Source organism: Dipodomys ordii, unplaced genomic scaffold (assembly GCF_000151885.1).
Source record: "Dipodomys ordii isolate 6190 unplaced genomic scaffold, Dord_2.0 Scaffold37, whole genome shotgun sequence".
In the NCBI taxonomy this organism is placed as follows: Eukaryota; Metazoa; Chordata; class Mammalia; order Rodentia; family Heteromyidae; genus Dipodomys; species Dipodomys ordii.
Window position 1 is genome coordinate 5,180,954 of NW_012267253.1, and position 7,635 is coordinate 5,188,588.

Genomic DNA, 7,635 nt, shown 5'->3' on the forward strand with positions numbered 1-7,635 from the left:
TCTGGGTATTCTGGTGATTAGAGCTGAGTCTCAGGCTTTCCTGCTGGACCTGCTTTAAACCATGATCCTCAGTTCTCAACCATCTAGCTAGGATTACAGGCATGAACCACTAGTATCCAGCTTTCACATGTATTTTCGAAAATCTGGGAGGTACATACAGAGTAATACTTGTTTCATGAGTCTTTATACAGCTGTCATTGAAATTGACCTGAAGATGTCTTGGCTAGGGGTGTGGCTCAGGTGGTAGAGCACCTGCCTTGCAAGCACAAGGCTTTCAACTGAGTTCAAGCCCAATACCCTCCCCCCCAAAAAAAAATCTGGACAATGTATTATCACATTTATTTTTATTTTTGAAAAGATGCCTCAAATCCACATTTTTCTCTTGTAAATTACTGTATTTTGCAATTAAATTGATTTTAACTATTATTTCATTTTATACCCATATATATATATGTGTATATATATATGTATATATATATATATATATATATATATCCAGAAGTTAGGCTTTCCTAATTGAGGAATGAGGGTCCTTAATTTCAGAGCTGGGAGTTATGAAGCTGACTAACCCCAACTCTAGTGTATCGCAGAAGAGCCTCTGTACATGTAGCCTCAATGGTTTGAATTGCTTGTTTTTCCCTTGACTAATATACACTTTGTCTGTGGAACATAGTGGTGTTTTCAGTGATTGCTTCTTAACAATTGTATCTTTTTAGTTCTTTCCAGATCACATTCATCTATACTATACCTAGGGATGCATTTGGGAAGAGGACTGGTATTATTCATGAATCTCTTACCCACTTTCCTTCTCTTGAGTTTTCACTTATTTTTACTGTGTGTTTGCTATGAAGTGATTTTGTTTCATCTGTAACTTGAAACTGAAGCATTTAATGACAAAATTCCACATTAACATGGATTTAATAAATATTTTGCTAGTAAATTGATGCAGCATAGAACTTATTTTAATGCCTGCTATGAAAATTGACCTCAAACAGGACATCATTTTTACAGCACTAGGTTTCATTCTTAGGGGTAAAAGTTACTTAGGAGCCTATAAACCTTTTCACAAGACTTCATGTTTAAAAGCCCTTATACACAAAAGGAAACAGCTGGTTCATCAGATAATTTAAGGTCTTCCCAGAGTGTTAGTTCCTACAGGAAATCAGCAAGTTACTAGCGTACCACTTCTCTCAACTTACAGAGGAATTCTGCTGTTACTACTTTCCTGTTTTTTATTTGTTTGGTTGTTGTTAGGTTTCTATCTGAGATTTTTTTTGAAAAATATTTTTTAGAAGCTTTTGAAAGCTAGGTGCTGTTGGCTCACATCTGTAATCCTAGCTACTCAGGAGGCTGAGATCTGAGGATTGTGGTTCAAAGCCAGTCCAGGCAGGTAAGGCTGTGCAACTCTTTATCTCCAATAAACAACTAGAAAACAAAGTGTCACTGTAGCTCAAGTGGTAGAGTGCTCACCTTGAGCTGAAATGCTGAGGGACAGTGCCCAGGCCCAGAGTTCAAGCCCCATGATTGACAGAAAAAAAGGGTTTTGAAATGTATAGGCTTTGTGCATGTGTGTGTGTATAGTTCTTGATTTGCCCATCTACCCACTACTGTGATATATTTACAAGTAGAGGATGGGAAAAGATTAGGAGAGTTAGATAATAATAAAAAGTCAGTCACTGCTGGATGTGCATATGTGTAATCTCAACACTTAAGAAGCTTCGAGCGGGGCTGGGGAGGTGGCTTAGTGGTAGAGTGCTTGCCTTGCATGCATGAGGCCCTGGCTTCCATTCCTCAGCACCACATAAGCAGAAAAAGCTGGAAGTGGAGCTGTGGTTCAGGTGTTAAGAGCGCTAGCCTTGAGCTGAAGAGCTGAGGGACAGTGCCCAGGCCCAGAATTCAGGCCCCACAACCAGCAAAAAAAAAAAAAAGCTTGAAGCACGGAGGATTGCAAGTTTGAGGCCAACCTGGATGATCTAGTTAGGCATTGTCTCTAAAATAACCAACTCCCATTACCCACCACATTTGGTATTATGGAAAGAATTCTCTTTCCAACCTCTTGTTTAAATTTAACGCACTCTAATCACCTCTACATCTTTCTTTTGTATATAAACTTTTTTTCCCCCAAACTGGCCTTGAACTGTGAACCTTCTTGCTATCTCTGGCTCCTGAGTACTTAGGATTCCAGACATGAGCCACCTTGTCAAGCTAACATTTTTTTTTTTATGCAACAGGATAATGGAATCTTAAAGTGTGGTATGTACAAGCTATGAATACATAATAAGATATAGAAAGTTCATGATAGCACATTAACTTTAGGGCAGTGGTGACTTTTTCAGAGGGAAAAGATTTTCACCTTCCAAAACATTAAAATACATCTGTAAAAGTTGGGTAGTAGATAACAGTGAATGCCATTCTTTTCCATAATTTAATATTTTTGAGGTTTTATTAATAAATTTTTAAGTGAAAAAGTAAAACAAAGTCAATTTGGTGGTCCTGAATTGCTTTCTATAAAAACGGTACCAATTTGTAATTGTCCCTATAGGGTACAAGAATGCCTGTGTTTTGGACCGTTTCGCCCATGTAGAATTCTAGCCTGTGACATAATTGTGTTTTCTTGGTTTAATTCTCAATTATTTGATTATAAGCTTTCCAGGAGAGGATGGTACTAGGGGTTGTTGTTAGCATGTTACCCAACATGCTCTGCCACTTGAACTGCCATCAGCTCCTTTTGCTTTTCAAGTAGTCTCGATGGTTGTCTGGGGAAGGTCTTAGCTCAGAGTCATCCTACCTCTACATGGGCCACCACACCTGATCCTAATTGTATGTCTTTTACTAAAGTTTGTTTATATAGATTAATTCTTCCTTTAACATATTCTTCCTCTATAGATTTTGTGTGTGTGTGTGTGTGTGCGCGCGCGCGTGTGCGTGCATGCGCGCGTGTGATGTGCGTGCTTGTACATGCGCACATGTGCTGTCCTGGGGCTTGAACTCAGAATCTGGGTGCTGTTTCAGAGCTTCATATGCTCAAGAATAGTGCTCTACCACTTGAACCACAGCTCCATTTTCAACTTGTTTGGTGTTTAATTGGAGATGAGATTCTCATGGACTTTCCTACCTTTGCTTCAAACCATTATCCTCAGATCTCAGCCTTCTGAGTAGCTAGGATTACAATTGTGAGCTACCAGCACCTGGCTTCTTCCTGTTGATTTTTGAGACTTATTTATATTTAGGAACTTATATGTCATGAATTATTCCAGTTCACTATCTGCCTTTAGATATATAGATATAGATATAATGCTGTTTATGTGTACTTTTTTCAAATTATTGTGATTAAGTGGTTACATAATTCCCCAAGTTTCACAGTATTGTGGGATAATGATGCTTAGTTAAGCCACAAACACATTCTAACTTTCATGGGGGCAAATTGTCTATCGTGGTCTATAATATTGAGTTCTGTGAGCTTTGCAATACAGTTACCTCTAACACATTGGGTGATATGTACATTTCTTTTGTTTTGCATAGCATCAGCTGTTCCTTCTTTCCCACTTGTTCCCTCCCTCCCATTGCTGCCATTGAGTTGCTTAGTTCATTTTAGTCAATGTCCAGTGCAGCTGATGGGTCCCACTGTTGTATGTTTTTCCCTGATTCCCTCTAGTTCTGTGTCGTCCTCCTGGTTTCCCTCCAGTGTGCACATATATACCATATATGTGATCAACAGCATGGGGTTATTTAGTAGTGATTCGACCAGATGAGTGGAAGTCCTTTGTTTCTTAAGTCTTGTTAATTTTGTCGAATCACCTTACATTTTGGATTTAACAGCCACTTGTCAGGGAGACCATGCGCCATTTGTCTCTTTGCTCTTGGCTTACCCAGCTCAACATGATTTCTTCTAGCTCTATCCATTTCCCTGCAAATGCCATTATTTTGTCCTTTCTAATGGCTGCATAATATTCCATTGTGTATAGATACCACAGTTTTTGGATCCATTTATTTATGGTGGGACATCTGGGTTGTTTCCATATCCTGGCTATTGTGAACAGTGCTGCAATAAACATGGAGGTGCATGTGTCCTTGTATACTGGTTCCTATTGTTTAGGATAGATGCCTAGAAGTCGTATGACTGGGTCATAAGGGAGGTCAATATTTAGCTTTCTGAGGACCCTATGTGTAATTTTTAAAGAAAGATATTGAGAGATGAAACAAAGAATAAAGGGCACCCATCCATAGTATAATAACTTTTTTTTTTGGTTGGTTGTGGGGCTTGAACTCTGGGCCTGGACGCTGTCCCTCAACTCTTCAGCCCAAGGCTAACACTCTACCACTTGAGCCACAGCACCACTTCCAGTTTGCTGAGTGGTTTATTGGACATAGGAGTCTCATGGATGTTCCTGCCTGGGCTGGCTTTGAGCCACCATCCTCAGATCTCAGCCTCCTGAGTAGCTAGGATTACAGGCGTGAGCCACCCGTGCCCGGCTTAATGACTTTTTTACTAAAAAATAAAAAATCTCAATATATGATAGTCCCCTCTCCCCTAAATTTTGCATTTTTGGTACTCTATTCCTGTGGGTTTTTTTCTTACACATACATTCTTTTTTCCCCTACAAACCAAATAAGGGTTTTCAGTTTTTATGCTTCAGTTTTTATGCACTAGAGGGAGCTAAGATGTTCAGATCTGAAAAGTTTTTGGTCAAAACACTCATTTGTCCTCATGTGCCCTTTTTAATAAAAAGTAGGGTGGGGTGTATTTTGCTTCACTATTTCAACATAATTTTGAAGTAAAAATTACATATAATAATTGCAATGATCTTAGGTGTTGGATGAATTTTAAGACGTGTTTTTCAAAAGTTTCAGGATTTTAATTATTTTCTTTAACAGTTTCATCAGCCTTCAGTTGCATACACTGACAATGTTTTCATATTATGAGTAAGTATATTTTCACTTTCTTTTATGACTTTGGCCTTTGTATTTTAAGTATTTAATAAAGCTAAAGTTATTATGGGCCAAAAGTTATTTATCCAATAACTTTCACTCCAGCTGTTTACATAAGCTGGTCCTTTCTCAATGCCCTTTATTATTTCATATTCATTTTTTGGCACTACTGGGGTTTGAACTCAGGGTCTTGTGTTTACTAAGCAAACTCTCTACCACTTGAGCCCTGCCACCAGCCCCATTGATATGCTTGAATTTGATGAGCAGTTTATGTCATTTCTTTATATTGTGTATCAATACCATACACCTTAAATATCATAGTTTTGTCATATACTTTAATTCCTGGTAGGGAAGGTGCACTTTATTTGGCTTTTACAAAAAAAAAGTTACTCCTTTTGAATAGTATAGCCAATATTTCCTTGCAAAATTTAAATCCTGCTATTAAGCTGATTGTGTTATTTGGATAGATTAATTTGAAAGGTATTGATATCTTAAGCAGAGGTGAGTTCCATTCCAGGAACATGCTATATCTTTCTAATTATGGAAGTGTTTATATAGTTTCATCCATATGGTCTGATTTTTAATGCCTTATTTTATTTCCATTTATTAGTGCTATTGTGAATGAACCATCTCCTTATTCCCACCATAGTTCATACCTTCTTAGGCAACTGGCTTTATTCACTTACTGGAGAAAAAAAAATCACTTTGGTTTCTATCATTTCCACCAGATGGCAGTGTTGGGCACATCCTCTTGTAAACCTGCTGAGAATTCTGGTGACAAGGCAGTGACTGACCAACCTACCAAGAGCCCAGAAGTACAAGGAGAAAAGTGTTGATTTTTTTTTTGTAAACCTGAAAGAAAAATGAGTCCAGCATTATGTAATTATAATATTTATGCTGCTATTAACCTTTAATCTTCTAGCCCATTAGTGGAGGCAGAGAAGAGCCGTCATCATGCCTTTCAAAGTCATGTTTGCCCCTGTTCTTGTGATAAACACTTGTGGCTTCTTGGGTAGTTCTTGTAGTTTTATTACAGGGACTCTTGTGGGTATAGGTCAGCTTTCACATCCAAAAAGCACCATTAAAGTCAAAACTTACTAGATTTCTTTTCTCTCTCTCTCTCTCTCTCTCTCTCTCTCTCTCTCTCTTTTTTGGTTGGTCATGGGGCCTGAACTCTGGGCCTGGGCACTGTCCCTCAGCTCTTCAGCTCAAGGCTAGCCCTCTACCCCATGAGCCACCATACCACTTCCGGCTTTTTCTGTTTATGTGGTGCTGAGGAATCAAATCCAGGGCCTCATGCATGCAAGGCAAGCACTCTACCACTGAGCCACCTTCCCAGCCCCAGAACTTTCTAGATTTCTAAATGTTTATGTGAGACCATATTGTGATTGGTTTATCATTCCTAGGTTTTTCCTGAAAAGAGGTAGTGTGTATACCTACTACTGTGAAAAAGATACTGTGTTTGTTTTCTGTCCCAGTACTAGGGCTTGAACTCAGGACCTTGCACTCTCATTTTTTTGTTCAAGGTTAAGGCTGTACCACTTGGGCCACAGCTCTGCTTCTGGCTTTTTGGTAATTAATTGGAGATGAGGAGTCTCATAGACTTCTGCCTACATTGGCTTTAAACTGAGATTTTTCAGATCTCAGCATCCCAAGTAGCTAGAATTATAGGCATGAGCCACCAATGCCTGGAAATTGGTTTTTTTTTTAAACTAGATATTCAACATGAAAACAAATCGTTGTGACCCTCTTAGGTTAGCCCTTTCCAGGCTTAATAGAGGTAACTTCCAAGATCTGTATTAAGGGATATCAGGACATTAGGACCATAGTATATCACCTTGGTGAGCCTCCCCCCCTCCCCCAACCATTTATCACAATTTCATTTGCTAAGCATTATGCCTTTGGAATCATGGAGTGAATAACATCCCTAGAGTAGCTGTGTACATTCCTTTTCTGAGAAGATGATATCCCACTTTCATACTGAAAAGTGTAAGGAGGTATGGTTGGAGGACGGAGTTCATTAGGTCCTTCCTTGAGCACAAAGTTTTAAGTGTAGCACTTGCTTTTCTAAAGAGAATTTATATAAATATTTTAGGGAATTGCATAGCAAATATTGATATAATTGGTATCTCTCTTCCCCCTCCTCTTTGCCCTTCCCCCTTTCTCTCTCTCTCTCTCTCTCTCTCACTTGTTTTTGAGGTAGGATCTTATGTAGATTGGTCTTGAACTTGTAATCATTCTCAGCCTCTAGAGTGCTGGAATAGAGAGTCTCACTCAAATTTTTGCCCATGCTATCCTTCAATTGTGGTCCTTTTATCTCTGCCTCTCAGATGATAATGGCAGATGCCAATAGGCCTGCCCTCAAACTATTTTTGGCCAGCAGGGAGGTTTGAACTTAGGGCCTTGGGCTTACTAGACCAACACTCATCACTTGAGCCACACCTTTGCTGTTTTTTACCTTTAGTTCGTTTCTAGGTAGAATCTCATGGTTTTTGCCCAGGGCCAGCCTCAGACTTCCAGCCTCCTACTTAAGCCTCCCATGTAGCTAGGATTACAAGCTGGTGCAGTTACACGTAGGTGTTTTAAGTGAACTTTCTGTGTTGGTAGGGCACATGACAATATTTGAGTAGACAAATATTTGAGAGACAAATCAAAATCTAGCTTACATATTCTACTAAAGAAATTACTTTTTGGAGCAGAGCACCT